Source organism: Pristis pectinata, chromosome 30 (genome assembly GCF_009764475.1).
Source record: "Pristis pectinata isolate sPriPec2 chromosome 30, sPriPec2.1.pri, whole genome shotgun sequence".
Classification (NCBI taxonomy): Eukaryota; Metazoa; Chordata; class Chondrichthyes; order Rhinopristiformes; family Pristidae; genus Pristis; species Pristis pectinata.
In genome coordinates this window covers 10,880,737-10,900,215 of record NC_067434.1, presented here as the reverse complement: position 1 = coordinate 10,900,215, position 19,479 = coordinate 10,880,737, and positions in this window count along the sequence as shown.

Here is a 19,479-nt window from a genome sequence, read left to right as displayed (position 1 = left end):
GTCTTGGTTTGTGTAAAGCAAGAAGGTTAATTAGTAATCTTGCACTAGGGCAAGTAATATAATAGAATGTTACTCTGTTTGCCAGTCAGATTCTTGAAATTAAAGGAAGCCAATTACACAATTACAACAGGACAACTGGTTAAAATACTTCAGGAAATCAGATTAAGGTTTGTTGGCAGATAACCAGTGGAGAATAAATAAACCTTTTGAGTTAAAGGGATTTACATTCTGTTGGAAAGTAAAATCAACAGAAGAGTGACCTATTCATAGCTAATGAAACAAGTTAGAATAATGACAAGGGAGACTGCAGGTGCTGGAAATCTGGAGCAATGAGCACAAAATGCTGGGGGAGCTCTGGTCAGGGTAGCATCTATTGAGGGAAATGAACAGCTGATGTTTCAGGTCAAGACCCTTCAGGACTGGAAAGGAAGAGGGCAGAAACCAGAATAAAAAGGTGGGAGGGGGAGGAGCACAAGCTGGCAGGTGATAGGCAAGTCAGATGTGAGGGGGAAGGCAAGTAGTGAGGGAGGGGGAGTGATGGGAGCAGCTGAGAGGTGATAGGTGGAAGAGGCAAAGGGCTGAAGGAATCTGACAGGAGAGAACAGTAGTCCACGGAAAAGGGAAGGTGGTGGGCAGGTCATAAGGTGGGGAGAAGGGGTGAAGAGGCCTCAGGAATGAGGGAAACAAGGGGGGCAAGGAAAGCAGAAGGGAGCAGTTACCTGAAGTTAGAGGAATCAATGTTGATACCATCAGGTTGGAGACTACCAAGACAGAATGAGGTATTGCTCCTCTAACACCTCATTCTTAACATATTCTTAACACGAAGAATGATTAGGCTCAAGGGAATCTCAATGTTGTCAAGAACAATGAACAGGAGAATTAGATGAGTTTTAGGAGTTGGCAAAAGATCACCTAAAGTTGATAAAAATTAAGATAGAAAATGGGAATTAATTAACAAGAGGGTTGTAGCTTCAAGGACTATGTTAAAGGGAAGAATTAAATCTGGGCTCCAGAGAATAGAAGAAATTGTGATGGGCAATAAAAATTGGCTGACATTTTTAGTACTGAAGGTTCAGTAAACATACTGGACACTGGAGGAAACCAAAGGCCTAAATAAAGTGAAGAACAAAATCAATATAAAATAGAGAAATTAATGGACTGAAATTGAACAAGATAGCCTGTATCCTAGTACTCAAGATATTCCTTCAGAGGTAATACCTGGAATGGATGGGTTGTCTTATGAGGAAAGACTGCACAGTTTAGAATATAGAACACTACAGCACAGTACAGGCCCTTCAGCCCACAATGTTGTGCTGACATTTTATCCTGCTCTAAGATCTAACCTGTCACTCCTATATAGCCCTCCATTTTCCTATCATTCATGTGCCTAAGAGTCCCTCAAATGTCCTTAATGTATCTGCCCCCACAACCTCTGCCAGCAGTGTTCCATGCACCCAACATTCTGTGTAAAATACTTACCTCTGACACCCCCCTTATAGCCCCCTCCAATCACCTTAAAATTATGTCCCTTTGTGTTAGGGATTTTTGTCATGGGAAAAGTCTGACTGTCCACTCAATCTATGCCTCTCATCTTGTACACCTCTATCAAGTCACCTCTCCAAAGAGTCCTAGCTCACTCAACCTATCCTCAAAAGACATGCTCTCCAATCCAGGCAGCATCCTGGTAAATCTCTTCTGCACACTCTGAAGCTTCCACATCCTTCCCATGAGGTGACCAGAACTGAACAATCTTCCAGGTGTGATCTGACCAGAGTACTATAGAGCTGCAACATCACCTCATGGCTCTTGAACTCAATCCCCAACTAATGAAGGCCACCACACTACATCTTCTTAACTGAAATCAACCTGCATGGCAACCTTGAGGGATCCATGGATGTGGACCTCAAGATCCCTCTGTTCCTCCACACTAAGTCCTGCCATTAACCTTGTATTCCACTTTCAAATTCAATCTTCCAAAGTGAATCACTTCACACTTCTGGGTTGAACTTCATCTGCCACTTCTCAGCCCAGCTCTGCATCCCATCAATATCCTGTTGTAATCTACAGCAACCATCTACACTATCCACAGCACCACCCACCTTTGTCAACAGCAAACATACTAACCCACCCTTCCACATCCTCATCCAAGTCATTTATAAAAATCACAAAGAGCAGGGGTCCTAGAACAGATCCCTGCAGACCACCACTGGTCACAGACTTCTAGCCAGAATATGCTCCATCTACAGCCACCCTCTCTTCCATGAGCAAGCCAATTCTGAATCCACAGCCAAGTTTCCCTGGATCCAATGCCTCCTGATTTTCTGAATGTGCCTTCCATGAGGAACCTTAAAGGCCTTAAAATCCATGTACACCACATCCACTGATCTACCTTCAATGTGCTTTGTCACATCCTCAGAGGAGCCAGTCAGGCTCATGATGCTGACTGCCCCTAATCAGCCAGTGCTTTTCCAGATGCCCATAAATCCTGTCTAAGAATCTTCTCTAGTAATTTGTCCACCACCGAAGACAGACTCACTGGTTTGTAATTCCCAGGGTTATCCCTGCTCCCTTTCTTGAAAGGAGGAACATTTATCACTCCAACCATCCAGCACTACTCCTGTGGCCAGTGGGGATGCAGAGATTGTCACCGAAGGCTCAGTAATCTCTTCCCTCACTTCCTGTGATAACCTTGGATATCCCATCTGGTCCTGGCAACTTATCCATCCTAATGTTCAGAAGTTCCAGCACATCCCCTTTCCTCACATCCACGTGCCCTAGTGTATCAGCCTGTTGTACACCATCCTCAAACATCAAGATCTTACTGGTGAATACTGAAGCAAAGTATTCATTAAGGACCTCCCCTACCTCTTGACTCTAGGCACATGTTTCCTCTTATCCCCGATTAGAGTGAGGGTAGGACCAGTCATCCTCCTATTCTTCACAGATGTAGAATGCCTTGGTTTTCCTTAATCCTACTTGCCAAGGCTCCCCGAGCCCCCTTCTGCTCTCCCTGTAACCCTCCAGAGCCATCTGAACCATGCTTTCTAAGCCTTAGGTAAGCTTCTTTCTTCCTCTTGACCAAGATATTCTACATCTTGTCAACCATTGTTCCTTCACTCTACCATCCTTCTGCCTCAATGGGACAAACCTATCCAGAATAGGACAGGAGTACTCCCTAAACCTCCACATTTCTACTGTACTTCCAAGAACATCTGTTCCCAATTTATGATCCCAAGTTCCTGCCTAATAGCATCATAATTCCCCTCCTCCAATTAAATACTTTCCCATATTGACTGCTCCTATCCCCCTAAGGCTATGGTAAAGGTCAATGAATTATGGTCACTGTCTCCAAAATGCTCTCCCACCAAGAGATCTGAAACCTGATTAGGCTCATTGCCTAGTAACAGGTCCAGTATGGCCTCTCCTCAAGTTGGCCTGTCCACATACTGTGTCAGGAATCCTTCCTGGACACCTAAAGCTCTGCCCTATCCCCTTTACACTAAGGAGGTGCCAATATTAGGGAAATTGAAGTCACCCATGACAATTTTTATACCTCCCCAAAATCTGCCTTCCAAACTGCTCCTCAGTATCTGCTGCTATTGGGTGGTCTGTAGAGTACTCCAATAGAGTGATTACTCCCTTCCTGTTTTTGACTTCCACCCACACTGACTCAGTAGATGATCCCTCCAGGATGTCCTCCCTTTCTACAGCTGTGACACTGTCCCTGATCAGCAAAGCCACTCCCCCACCTCTTACCTGTCCTTTTTGAAGGATCTAAACCCTGGAATATTCAGCAGTCATTCCTGCCCTTGTGACAGCCAAGTCTGTAATGGCCACCACACCATAGTTCCATGTACTTACTCATGCTCTACACTCATCACCCTTGTTCCTGATACTTCTCACATTAAAGTAGACACTTCAGCACATCCACCTGACTGCAATTTTGCCCTTTCAATTGCCTATCCTTCCTCAGTCTTTCTACACTGCATCTACTTGTACAATAAATGCACCAACCTCTGACCTATCACTCTGGTTCCCATCCCTGTTTAGGTGTGTACCTTTATGGTTTAGAAGAATGAAAGCATACAAGGTATCAAGGGATGTGTAGATGTGGAGAAGATCTCATGGGAGGATCTAGAATTGGGGCTCACCAAGTTACCCATTTAAGACAGATGTGATGAAATTTTATTTCAATGAGAATCAAGCCTTAGAACAGTCTTCCTTGAAGGGGGAAATAGAATCCATGAATATTTTAAAGGCAGAGGTAGAGTGATTCTTGATAAAAGGATGAAAAATTATTGGGGTAAATGGAAATGTGGAATTGCAGTCAGATCAGGTAGGATCTCATTAAATGATTGGGTGCTGAATGGCCTTCTACTCCTAGTTCACATCATGGTAGACTAATAATTCCCACACTGGAGAATGAATTAGATTGTACCAATGTATCACCACTGTTCAAGAAAGAGAGAAAATAAGAGTAGACCATTTAGCCGGACACCAAATCAGAATACTGGAATCCGTTACTTAGGAATTGGTGATAGACCTTTATTAGAAAGTCACAATTTAGTTAGGCTAAGTTAACAATTTATTGGAAGGAAAATTGTGTGACAAATGGGATTTGAGTATGTAACCAGCAAATGAATGGGGGCAGTAGAAATCAGTGGATGAGGAAGTGAAGTCATTGGATGCAGTAAATCAGTAGATGTAGAGAAGTCGATGGGTACAGAAAACTATTTAAGTGGAATTTGAGGTAGTGGCACATTAAAGGTAAAATAAGGTTCTGGGGGCAATAAATAAAAACAGGAAAACTGGAAATATTTGGCAGGTCTTGCAGTATCAATGAAGAAAAAGGAATGTACATTTTTGGTCAATTATCTTTCATTGCATTGGTCTGTCAGAATGAATTTTTAGTAATAGGATGGATAAAGAATTTGTTAAAGCATGAAGAACAGGACAGATGTGTTTTTTTTAGGATGGCAGTTCACTCCAAGATCTGGAACTGAACTTCAGCTTAGATTGTAATATTCCTGCTTGCTGATGATTCAAAATTAGATGAGAAAAGAAGACACAAGTTGTGCAGATTGAGATAGAGAAATTGAGTGAATGATGGAGTATAAGATGAGGTTATGCATTTTGAGAGAATAGAAAACAATTTCTTAAACAGGGAATAACGGAATTGTGAGCAGAAGGATTTGTATGCTCCTGAATATGCTGAAATATGGTGTTGTTGAATGATAGAACACATATGCAGGTACAAGCAATTAATGTTGGCCTTTGATGATACAAAGGTGATTTGAAATTATGTAGTGATGTGAGTTGAGGATGCAGAAAGTGGTTCAAATGGATATAGACAGGTTAGATGAATGAGAGATGTCAGATGGAGGTGTGGTCAATTACTTGGAAGTAGTAAGGAATCACAATACTTTTTAGATGGTGAAAGACTGAACGGTGTTGTGTTCAGAATGATCTGGGGGCATTTTACAGGAATCACTGAGTTAATATGCAGGTAGCAATTAGAAAGGCATACTGTTTGTTACAAGAGCCTGATATTTCACTGGAATTGTGTAGGCCCTTGGTGAGACAGTATTTAGAACATTATGCAAGGTCTGATCTTGTTGCCTAAGGAAGGACCTATTTGTCAGAGTGAGTGCAGCAAAGATTCACCACATTGATTCCTGGGATGACAGATTTGTCCTGAGATTAAGCAGATTTAAGAGTTCAGAATGAAAGGTGCTCTCACTGAAGTATAAATAATTCTTACAGGACTTGACAGGGTAGATGCCAGGATGCCATTTCCCTTGGCTGATGTAGGGAGAACCAGGGGTCACACTTATAAGAATCAGACATCCAGGAGGGAGAAGAAATTGAATCCTTGGAATTGTCAACCTAACAGCACTGGAGACTTGGTCATTGAGGATATTTAAGATAGCAGTTGATAGATTTTAGGACAGATGAGGAGAAATTTCTTCACTCAGTTAGAAACCTTTGGAAATTCTATCCCAGTGGGGCAGAGTCACTGAGTTAAGTCATTGTCTTGTTTTCAAAGATGGGAAGAATCAAAGCATATGAGGATGAAATGAAAAATTTGTGGGAAGGAATGATGTTGGAAGTAGTAAAGAAACAAATAATTGCAGGATAGTACAGATCTCCAAACAGTCTGTTGCACTGTACTGCTGCTACAACAAATTTTGCATCATAGGTCAGTCTGATTCTGATATAGACAGGAGCATGTTTTCAGCCAAATTTCTGATGTGTAACAATAGAGCAGTAATTTTTCTTCAGGATAGAGGATGGCTTGCTTTCACTCTGGTTTTGTAGATTCTGAAATGGCTGCTGAGGCTAATGTGGGAACAGACTCCTCCATAGGAAAACCTGTACTGGGCACAGAACTCCTACATTTGCATTCAGGAGAACTATTTTAACCAGTTTGTAGCAAACCCAACATGGGGGATAATCTGGATTTTGCCTTAGGAAATGAAACTGGGTAGGAGTTCTAATGTGGAGGGGGTGGGGTGGGTGTCAATTTTGTCTTTGTGATCATAATTCACTTAAATTATGGAAGAGGCAACATTAAAATAAGAAAAACATTCTAAATCGAAGCCTTATTTTACCAGCTGACAAAAGAGTGAAACAGCAACTTGAAGACATCAGTCTTAGATCAATGGAAGCCATTTGAGAAAAAGTTAAGGAATTCACAGTAAAAATGTTCCCAGAAGGGAAGAGTGGGGCCACCAAATCTGGAACTCCCAATAAGGGGCATACGAAGTAGGATAAGGCAAAAAAGGCAAACTTATTCAATGCTGAGAACTTAATATTACAAAATGCCCAGAAGAGTACAGAAAATGGGGGTGAAATGAAAAGAAATTAGATAAGGAAAGAACATGAAAAAATCCAAAAGTGCATTACAAGAACATAAAGGGTAAGTGGATAAGGCAAGGAAAGGGTTTGACCTATAAAAGCCCAAAAATACAAGCAAAGAAAAATTCTGTGTAAAGTTGAAGTTGGACAAGACATAGGTGATGCTGAATTGAGAGTATTGTGCAGTTCTGGTCACCTACCTACAAGATAGATATCAATAAACTTGAAAGAGTGCAGCAAAAATTTACAAGAATGTTACAGGGACCTGAGCTGCAGGGAAAGGTTGAATAGGTTAGGACTATTTCCTGGAGTGCAGGAGAATGTGGGGAGATCTTTTAGAAGTATACAAAAAGATGAGGTTTAGATAGGGTGAATACATGCAGGCTTTTCCCCCCTCAGGTTGGGTAAGACTCAAACTAATGGTCATAGGTTTAGGGTGAAAGGTGAAATTTAAGGGGAATCTGAAGGGAAACTTCACTCAGAGGGTGGTGTAAGTGTGGAATGAACTGCCAGTGGAAGTGATAGATGCAGATTCAATTATAACATGTTTGGATAGGTACATGAGGGGTTTGGAGGGATATGGTCTGGCTGCAGGTAGATGGGAGAGCAGAAGATCAGGTCAGCATGGACTGGGTGGGCTAAAGGGCCTGTTTCTTTGCTGTAGTACTCTATGAATATTGTATCAGAGAAGTGGGGCCAATGCCAATATTAAGGTGGAATAGTATGAAATGTTGGATGGGATTAACAGTGAGAAGAAATGTTAAGCTACTCACTTCAGAGTTTATAACCTTGGATGTGTCATGAGGCTCTGTATGATGAGGTTCATTGCTTAGCATTGACCATTTTGGATGGACATAGAGGTCAGGTTGTTCCAGTAACGTCCAGAAGTCCTCCTGCCTTTTATACCCATGGACTGGTAGTCATTTGAGACTGCAGATGCCGGACTCAGGAGCAACAAAATCTACTGGAAGAATTCAGTGGTCAAACAGCATGGGTTGGGGGGGGGGGGGGGGGGGGGAGGAATTGTCATCATTGACAATTCCTTTCCTCCCACTGATGTTGCCTGACCTGCTGAGTTCCTCCAGAAGATTGCTTGTTGCTCCTGGTAACCTTCCTGCCTTTTCCACTCATGTGACCAAGTGGTTTCCCAATAAACCCACTCATAGCAACCAGGGGACTTAGTGTGAAGGTGGCTATGCTGTCATTGCCATTCCAGAAGACTTGTTCCGTTTACACTCAAGTAAAACTGCTTCATGTTTTACAGTGCCATCTCCATATCAGGTGACCCTCTAACATTGTCCACCATGTCATGTAGCTTTCCTGACCTCTCCTTCATCACTATGCACCGAGTAATCCTGTAATGCCCAACCCAAGGGTTTGGAAGTTACACCTCTGCCAGTCTTTAGTGTGGTCACATCTTTGCATCTATTTTCTACTCCCTGGATACAAGTGCCAATCTTGTAACTCATTGATGTGTCCCCAGTAACAGATTAAAAGGTTTTCATGTCCTCATGAATCCTGGTGTGTAGTTTCTGGCACTTGTAGACTCTTGTCTGATCTGAGAGAAACTGTCACCCTCTTCTCATGTCTTTCTGTTCTATCCCCAACAATATAACTCACCTTCAGGAACACACCCACACACTCCTTGTATAGAAGGAATGCCTGAGTCCACTTCTCTCCAGCTCACCAACATTTCACATATCCAGCACCTTTTATCACTGTCTGCACTGGATCACTGCCCTGCTACTCCATTGTGGAACACTGTCTCAAACATGATGCCAACATAAGCTCTTCAATGAGTCTGCTTCCAAAGGCCAACAACAGTTAGATCTACCAACAGAACTTCCTTTATCGAAGGCAGTAACTCAACAGCAGAGTCTGGTACAACAACATTTCAAAAGTCATACTATATGGTACAATTTGTTCTTAAATGTACCACCTATAATTGTATATCTAGCCAGTTAGCTCTTTTTGGAGTGGCATTGAAACAAAGGTCTTACCCGAGTTGTAAATCAAGTCCTTGCTTGAAATTGGAGTTGAGGTAGCGGATCGACCATGACGAGGGATGGGAGGGTAGGATCCAGGACTCAGTGGACTCCTCAGACTCCTGTTATTTTCTGTCTCATTCCAGTTCTGGAACAGTATTTACCAGCAAGACACATCATTCAACATTTTAAACCAGAAAATTAGAATGATAGAACATTACAGCACAAAACAGGCCATTCACCCCTTCTAGTCTGTGCCAAAACTTTATTCTGCTAGTCCCATTGACCTGCACCCATTCCATAACCCTCCAGACCTCTCCCATCCATGTATTTATCCAATTTATTCTTAAAACTTGAGTGAGCCTGCATTTACATCAGATGGCAGCCTGTTCCACACTCCCACCACTGAGTGAAGATCCCCCTAATGTTCCCTCTGAACCTTTCCCCTTTCACCCCAAGGCCATGTCCTCTTGTACCCCTCCTAATCTAGGTGGAAAGAGCCTACTCATTTACTCCATCTATACCCCTCATGATTTTGTAAACCTATCAAATCTCCCTCATTCTCTACACTCCAAGGAATGAAGTCCAAACCTGTTCAATCTTTCCCTGTAACTCAACTCCTGAAGACATGGCAACATTCTAGTAAATCTTCTCTGCACTTTCAATCTTACTGATATCCTTCCTATAGTTAGGTGACCAGAACTGCACAATACTCCAAATTTGGCCTCACCGATGTTTTATACAACCTCACCATAACATCCCAACTCCTATACTCAATACTTTGATTTATGAATGCCAGGATGCCAAAAGCTTTCTTTACAACTCCTTCTACCTGTGACATCACTTTCAGGGAATTATGTATCTGAACTCCCAGATCCCTTTGTTCTTCCGCACTCCTCAGTGTCCTGCCATTTACTGCGTATGTCCTACCTTGATTTGTCCTTCCAAAATACAACACCTCACACTTGTCTGCATTAAATTCCATCTGCTGTTTTCTGGCCCATTTTTCCATTTGGTCCAGATTCCTCTGCAAACTTTGAAAGCCTTCCTCGCTGTCCACAACACCTCTAATCTTAGTGTCATCAGCAAACTTGCTGATCCAATTTACCATATCGATGATCTAGATGATGATATAGATAACAATGGCCCCAGCACAGATCCCTGAGGCATACCACTAGTCACAGGCCGCCAGTCTGAGAAACAATCATCCACTACCCGTCTTCTCCCACACAGGGAATTTCAAATCTCATTTGCAACCTCTCCATGGGTACCTAGTGTCTGAACCTTTTGAACTAACTTCCCATGTGGGACCTTGTCAAAGGCCTTACTAAAGTTCATAGACAACACCCACAGCCTTTCCATCTACTTTCTTGGTAATCTTCTTGAAAAACTCTACAAGATTTGTTAAACATGATCTACCATGCACAAAGCTATGCTGACCATCCTTAATCAGCCCTTGGCTGCCCAAATACTTGTATATCTGATCTCACAGAACACCTTCCAATAATTTACCTACTACTGATATCACAATCACTGGCCTGTAATTACCTGGTTTACTTTTAGAAACTTTTTAAAAATGGAACATGAGCTACCCTCCAATCCTCTGGCACCGCACCTGTGGCTAAGGACATTTTAAATATCTGTCAGGGTCCCAGCAATTTCTACACTAGTCTCAAGGTCTGAGGAAATATCATGTCAGGCCTGGGGGATTTATGTAACTTTATTTGCTGCAAGGCAGCAAGCACCTCCTCCTCTAATCTCCATGTTCCATAATGCTACTGCTTGTTTCCCTTCCATATCCACGATGCCAGTTTCCTGAGTAAATACTGAGTCAAAAAGCTGTTTAAGAGCTCCCCATCTCCTGAGGCTCCACATGCCCACTGATCTTCTAGGTGGAAGAATTTTGTCCCTTAATATCCTTTTACTCTTAATGCATTTGTAGAAACCCTTGGGTTTGCCTTCCCATTATCTGTGAGAGCAACCTTGTCTTCTTTTTGCCTTCCTGATTTCCTTCAGTATTTTCTTACTCTTCAAGTACCTCATTTGTTCCTAGTTGTCTAGACCTGCTATACACTGTTCTTAACCAGATCAACATCCCTTGAAAACCAAGGTTCCCTATGCCTGTTAAGTTTGCCTTTAATCCCGGCAGGAACATGCAAACTCTGCACTCAATTTCACCTTTTAAGGCCTCCACTTACTGAACACATCCTTGCCTGAAAACAACTTAGCCCAATCCACTCTTCCTAGATCCTTTTGTTTCCACAAAATTGGCATTTCTCCAAATTTAGAACCTCAACTCAAGGACCAGACCAGTCCTTATCCATAAGGAACTTGAAACTAATGACATTATGGTCACTAGACCCAAGATGTTCACCTACACATCTGTCACCTGACCTGTCTGGTTCCCTAATAGGAGATCAAGTATTGCAGTCTCTCATTGGTACCCATGTTATTTAGAAAACTTTCCTGAACACATTTGACAAACTCCAAGCCATCCAGCCCTTTCATTGTGGGAGTCCCAGACAATGTGGAAAGTTAAAATCCCCTACTATTACAACTGTTTCTTACATTGGTCTGCTATCTCATTACAGATTTACTCCTCCAATTCTGACTATTGGGCAGTCTATAATACAACCCTATTAGTGTGGTCACACCTTTCCTGTTCCTCAGCTCCATCCATATGTCCTCTGTAGACAAGCCCTCTGGGCTGTCCTGTCTATGCACAGCTGTGATATTTTCCCCAACTAGTAATGCCACTCCTCCTTTCATCCCTCCCCGTCTATCACATCTGAAACAGATCAAGCTGCTAGTCCTGCCCCTCCTGCAACCGAGTCTCACTAATAGCAATGGTGAGATAATACCACATGTCAATCCACACCAAGCTCATCTGCCTTACCCATGATACTCCTTACATTGAAATAGATGCACCTGAGAACATTCCTATCATGTAAACCTTTGATTTCTGATTAAAGATACAACCTCACATAACCTTTAACCTCCTCCACCTCACTATCTGCTCTAACACTGGTTCCCCTCCCCCTGAAAATCTAGTTTAAACACCTCCAAGCAGCACTAGCAAACCTACCAGCAAGTAGGTTAGTCCCCCTCCAGTTCAGGCACAAACCATCCCATCAGAACAGGTCCCACTTTCCCTGGGAGGAAGCCCAATTGTCCAGAAACAGGAAGCCCTCCCTCCTGCACCATCTCTTTAGCTACGTATTTAACTGCATTATCTTCCTATTTCTAGCCTCACTAGCATGTGGCACAGGTAGCAATCCTGAGACTGCAACCTTGGAGGTCCTGCCCTTCAACTTTGCACCTAACTCTATACTCCCTTTACAGGACCTCCTCCTTTCTAACCACATCATCGGCCTCTACATGGACCACAACATCCAGCTGCTCGCCCTCCCTCCTGAGTGTATCAAGAACTCATATCACATACCCTGGAACCAGGGAGGCAACAGACCATCCAGGATTCTCAAGCTATCCCCCTATCAAAACTAATTTCCTCTTTCCTTTCTGAGAGGAGGGTCCAGTTTCAGTGTCAGAGACACAACCACTACAACTTGTCACCCCCACCAGCAGTGTCCAAAACAGTATACTTATTGTTGATAGGAATAGCCACAGGGGTGCTCTGCTCTTTCTGTCTGTCTGTCTGTCTTTTCCCCTTCCCTCTTGACAGTCACCCAGCTACCTGCCTCATGATTTTTAGGGGTGACTATCTCCCTGAAACTCCTGTCTATTTCTGCCTCACAAATGCTCCAGAGTTCATCCAGCTCCGGTTTCCTAGCTCAGCTTGTCAGGAGCTGCAGCTGGAGGCACCTTTTACGGGTGCAACTATCAGGAACAAGTGGGCTGTCCCTGACTTCCCACATACTGGGCACACAACTGCTGCCTTCATTACCTACACCTACATTAATTAAATCAACTTACCCAGCCTTACCTCTCTGGGAGCAAGCGCATTCTCTGCTCACCAAAGCCTCAAAGCTCCACTCCTACCCTGAGCCACTTACACACTGGCTACTCCTCTTCATTTACCCCTCCTTATATTTGTCCCTGCCAATTATCTCAAGTACTCACTCCATCTAATCAACCACTCAACACTCTGTTTAACCCTTCAGTTGCTCTCCACTTATTAAGCTTTTTCAATACTCTCACCATACCTGAGATGGACCTGCTGCCTCAATGGCTCCCAGCCCGACATTTTTGTTGCCTTTGGGACGTGAGCTATTGTGCCTCTGCCAGAAGAGAAGACCTCCCACAGAAGCCTCCCTGCTTTTGTAACTAGCTTCTCTGGTCTCCGTGTTCCCTTATCCCCAACCAGCAGAGGCCTTCTGCAGAAACTCGCCAATGTCACGCAACCTTCTGCCACTTCTCAGGATCAGCCTTTTCACATCAACCCATCGTGGTGGTAAAGGCCCCTCCTGTCCATGAAGAAAAATATCAAGGCTCGGATAGTTTTCATGTGAGTGGAAGTGTGAAGATGTGGACAGAGACACGTGTCCTCAGAACAAAGTGTGTCCATGGTAGGAATGCATTACTGCATGAAGTGGATGGAGCAGGGAGTGGGCAGAGGAGGGAGTGGACAGGGGAGGGAGTGGACAGGGGAGGTTGTGGACAGGAGGGAGTGGACAGGGGAGGGAGTGGACAGGGGAGGGTGTGGACAGGGGAGGCAGTGGGCAGGAGGGAATGGACAGGGGAGGGAGTGGACGGGAGGGAGTGGACGGGGAGGGAGTGGACGGGAGGGAGTGGACAGGGGAGGGAGTGGACAGGGGAGGGAGTGGACAGGAGGGAGGTGACAGGGGAGGAAGTGATTGGAGGAGAGGTTGTTGCATCCTCTCGTTCTGGACCTGGGCACTTCCAGAAATTCACCAAGTTTGTTGCAAGGACGTGTTTCATCTCCTGAAGCCAAAAAGTACAAAACTGCAGGTGCTGGAAAAGTGAAACAACATCAGAAGATGCTGGAAGCAGTCAGCCTGTCAGGGCGTGTGTTGGCAGAGAGAAACAGTCAATGTTTCAGGTCAATGACCTTTCATCAGAATTGTGGTTCGACATTGAAACATTGGCACTTCTCTCCCAACGTGTTCTCTTTGTGGGCAAGGAACTCTGCACTCTGCTGATTTGTTAATCTTGTTAAGGGGCCGTTGGTTTTACTGATGGAACTTTTGTCTGTCACTCAACAGTTATTTCTAACAATTGCAGATATCTTACAACTGATTTCTCCTTCCTCTTCAGATATTTCTGTCCCTACAGTGATTTACTTACATATTGCAACACAGAACGAGGCCATTCTGCCATCGAGTCCATGCCGGCTCTGAGCAGAGCTACCCCTTCAGTCCCATATCCTGCAACTTATACTCTCTCACATACCCACTAACTCCTGTTTGTTTTTTTTGCTTCCCACCTACAGCAAGGAGTTATTTACAGTGGCCACTTAACCTACCAGAACATCTTTGGGATGAGGGAGGAATTCAGGGCAGCCAGGAGAACCCCACACACAGTCACATGGACAACGTGCAAATTCTACACAGAAAGCACCGAAGGTTGGAATCAAGCTCAGGATGCTGAGCTGTGAGATAGCAGCACTACCTGCTGAGCCACTCTATCTTGCAGTATTGAAAAGATTTATCCTTCATTCTCTTCCTCAACATCATGGACCTTTCCCAGGGACTGATGGACCTTTGGATGGGCTGTCATCTTGAGCAGTGGACAGGACTTGCTTGATACTTTCACTGTTTCTGGCTAGGGCAGTGTGGATCTTGCCTCCTGATCCAGAGCAGGTGATGCAGGTTGTTTTGGGACAGAACAAATTCCGGGACACTCTCTGATTCCCTAGATGGATCAGAGGGGAATTCCTTGATTCTTTAGCAAGGATTTTCAATCTCGTTTGTCCCTTTCTGTGTTCCAGGCAGAGTGATTTCTGCATCCATTGAGATGCACAAGATACGATGTGTGACAGAGCCCATGAAGCGTGGATTAGGTATGTCATTGTCCTGATGTTCACAGGGAAGGGTTTGTCGATCATGCTCTCTCCTCATGAACAGACTCTGGTTAACACTATGGTTGTGGTACAGTGGTTAAATTACTGGTCTAATAACACAGAGGCTTGGAATAACAATCTAGAGATCTGAGTTCACATCCCACCTCGGCAGCTGTGGAATTAAAATTCACTTAATAATTGAGAATTAAAACAATAGCTATTCTTAGTGATGCTGACCACAGTAGATTGCTATAAAAAGATATCTGGTCCACTAATGTCCTTCAGAAGAGGCAATCTGCTTCCATTGCTTAGTCTGGCCCATATATAAAACTCCGGGCCCTCAATAATGGGGCCAAGTAAATCAAGAGTAATGAGGGATGTGTAATAAAGGCTGGCCTTGCCACATCCTGAAAAATGAAGGAAGAGGACACCCTGCAATATCAGTCTTGTGATCCTCTGAGGTCCGTGATCGTTGCTGACCTGGAGTTCAGTAGTATTGTAGCAGCATCTAGTGGCAGACCAAGTGCTTCTGTTTTAAAGCAATTGTTTCATTTGGAATTCGATTTGATTTGACAAGTAGGTGTTGAATTTTAAACCTTTGGGGCAAAAATCAGTCAGACAAGATAAGATAAGATATCTTTATTAGTCACATGTGTATCCAAACACACAGGGAAATGCATCTTTTTGCGCAGAGTGTTCTGGGGGCAGCCTGCAAGTATCGCCACGTTTCCAGCGCCAACGTAGCACGCCCACAACTTCCCACATGTCACATGCCCACATGTCTTTGGAATGTGGGAGGAAACTGGAGCACCCAGAGGAAACCCACGCAGACACGGAGAGAATGTACAAACTCAAAAGGGCCCAGGATTATGTTATCTCACAACAGTCTCTACCATATGTTATACCAGAACATTACTTATCAAAATAAAAATAAATGATGTTGGGAAGTTTTTGAAGAGGATGCCAAATATTGGCCAAAGAGGTAGGTTTTCAGGAGCATCTTAAAAGGGGAGTGGGACGTCGAGAGGGGAAGAGGGTTTAGGGAGGGAATTCCAGAGGTTGGCTCTTCAGCAGCTGGAAGCACATCTGGCAGTGGCAGAGAGATTAAATGAGCAGGAAGGCAGGATTGGAGGTGTTAGTAAATTTGGAGAATTATAGGACCAAAGGTGGTTACCAAACTCGGGAAGGAATGAAAGTGTGGAGGATTTTGAAAATAAGAGAACTTTAATGTGAGTTTATTCCTTAGCAGGGAGCTAGGTCAGTGACCATCAGGGTGACGTACATGGGGCAGGCTGGAGAACAATAGGATGAGGGAGGTGGAACTGGGGTGTGTTGGAACACTCACGCCTGTTGATAAAGGTTTGAAAGGGTGCTAATGGGCTGAGGAGGAACAAGGAGGAATGTTGTAATTGGTCATTGGAGCAATACACAAAACTAGAGGAACAAAGCCTTATATTCCACCTGGAAAGTCTACATCCCAACGGCATGAACATTGAATTCTCCAGCTTCCAGTAAACTGCTTCCCCTCTGTCCCTTTTCTCGCTACTCCTGATCTACCCCATTTTTCATACCCTCACCCCAGTCCCCATCACCCTGTGTCTTTCCCCTTGTCCACCCTTTCTATCTGCCCATCGCCCACACACTCCTCCCACTGGTTCCCCTCCCCCATTATTCCCATCTGCCCTCCCCACCTCCGTCCCTCGGTTCCATGCTCCACCTTCCTCTCCTATCAGATTCCATCACCTTCAGCCCTTTGTTGCCTCCACCTCTCACCTCCCAGCCTCCGGCACTATTTCTACTCTCCCCTCCCCCATTTGCCTATCACCCATCCTCACCTGGATCCACCTATTGCCTGCCAGCTCTAGCTCCACCCCTTCCTCTCACGCCTTTATACTGGCTGCCTCCCTTCTATCTTGCAGTCCAGATGAAGGGTCTCGACCCAAAACGTTCAGTCCACTTCCCTCCACAGATGCTGCCTGACGCATTGAGTTTCTCCAGCTTTTTGTGCTTTGCTCCTGATTCCAGCATCTACAGTCTCTTGTGTCTCCCTCACTGGTAACTGGTTTATTATTGTCACATGTACCGTGATACAATGAAAAGCTTTTGTTTGCATGCCATCCATACAGATGATTCCACTCATAAGTATATCGAAATAGTGCAAGGAAAAGAATGAGAATGCAGAACATAGTGTTACGGTTACAGAGAAAGTGCAGTGCAGGTAGACAAATAAAGTGCAAGGGCCACAACCAGGTTGATTGAGAGACCGAGAGTTCATCTTAAGCATATTAGAGGTCCATTCAAGAGCCTTATAACCGCGAGATAGAAGCTGACCTTGACCCTTGTGGTACGTGCTCCCAAGCAAGGGAGAGATTAGATAAGATAAGATTTCTTTATTAGTCACATGTACATCAAAACACACAGTGAAATGCATCATTTTGCATAGAGTGTTTAGGGGGCAGCCCACAAGTGTCACCACGTGTCCGGCGCCAACATAGCATGCCCACAGCTTCCTAACCTGAACATCTTTTGGAATGTGGGAGGAAACCAGAGTACCTGGAGGAAACCCATGCAGACACGGGGAGAACGTACAAACTCCTTACAGACAGTGGCTGGAATTAAACCTGGGTCGCTGGCACTGTAAAGTGTTACACTAACTGCTACATTACTGTGCTTGATGTCATTGTTTAATTTCATCAAAGTCATAACAACACTGGGACAGGGCACAGTTGGAGGATTCAGGCAAGGAGAGCTGGCTAGTAGGGGCACACATCTGGGAGTTTATAACATGTGGAATAAAGGGAGGCTGGCATTGGGTCAATAGTTTACAAGGGCAGAGTAGTCAAGGGTTGAGTTTTTTCAGGGAAAGGTGAAGGGGAGGAGAGTTCCTGTGGGGAGGGGTGGATGGCAGTGGGGGATGGGGAAGAGAGACGGAGAGATGGGCTGTAGCAGCAAACAATCTGCTGGAGGGACTCAGGCTCGAGCAGTATCAGCAGGGGGGAAAGGAATTGTCGACGTTTTGGGTCAAAACCCTGCATCGGGACTAATCAGAAACATCAACAGTTCCTCCAGCAGATTGCTTGTTGCTCCAGATTCCAGCACCTGCAGTCTCTTGTGTCTCCTTCCACAGAGCTATGCTGTGCGTCAGCCAGAGGTTCTGGAGAGAACCATCAATCACTATAATGCGTGGGTCAGTTTGTTAGGGTGATGTGTTGGCACAGAAGTCGGTGCTGCTGCCTCACAGCTCCAGGGAGCCCTGAGTCAACCCTGACGTTTGGTGATCTGTGGAGATTTTCCTGACTGTGTGGAGTTTGCACGTTCTCCGTGCAAAGGGTTTCCGTCAGGAACAAGATTAATTGGCCACTGTAAATTACTACGTGTATTAAAATGGCAAAACAGAAATCAGAGGGGAGCTGATGGATATGTGAAACAAAATAAGGGGGAGCGAGATGGGACTGAAGGAATTATGCTGCTGAGAGCCAGCATAGATCTGGTGGGCCAAATGGCTTTCAACTGTGTCATAATAAGCAAGTAAGTAGCAGGCATCCGCGCCTGCAACTGGCAATGCTGAAGTCAGGAATGAGGTGGAAGTCGTGCATTGGAGCGTCTTATCTCTTGTCCTGCCACTGGACCTCACTGAGGTCAGGGAGAAGCAGGGGCCTCTCAGCTCTCTCTCAGCCATGGCCGGTGTATGTAACATGGACCCATTCATTTGAAGGGGGTTAATGATCTTGATTGAAAAGGTAATTTTATTTTTAATTTTATTTAATCTCAATGTTTTTAACTAATTTTCAGCAGCTAGATGTGCTTTAAGTAAATGTATTTTTTGATCATGTTTAAAGTCGAGTCAAGTATCTTGTCATATGCACAAGTCCATCTATGCACAGGTGCAATGAAAAACTTACTTGCAGCAGCATCACAGGCACATATTATTCGAGGCACAATATTCAGAAGAAAAACATTAATTAAACATAAATTATACAAGAATTGTACAGGAAAAGAACACAATTCAAACTAAAAGATATAAACAACGTTCCTTATAGTGCAAACTGGTCATAGTGTTGCTATACTGAGGTAGTGATCAGGGTTGTCCAGGTCGGTTCGAGAACCGAAAGGTTGAAGGGAAATAGCTGTTCTTGAACCTGGTGGTGTGGGGACTTCAGGCTTCTGTACCTCCTGCCCGATGGAAGCTGTGAGAAAATGGCATGGAAATCCTTTTGCTTTCTTTTAAATGCCTCTGATCACCAGGGACATTTAATATCTGCTTAAAGGCCTTTGAGAACTGTCAAAAGGCCATCATGGCAGTCCAAGGCAGGGCTTCAAGGATTCACCACCTGAGGCCTAGTTGCTGCACTTCACAGGATGGCAGTGGCAGTGAGGATCTGCAGGGCCAGAAACATAAAGTACAAGTACAGCAAGAGCAATGAGCGCTGATGGCAGGCGTGATCATGCCCATGGATTCCGGAGGGAGGGCAACGTTGGTGACGAGGAGTTCAATGAACATAGTCATGAATTCATAGATTCACCCATGATGGAAACAGACCACTGAGTTGGCCCTGCCCATCCATTTACACCCATCCTCTTTTATTCTTCCCACAGCAATGTTCCCAGTTTTACCACTCGCCCACACACTAGGGCTGTTTTTCACAGTGGCCGCTT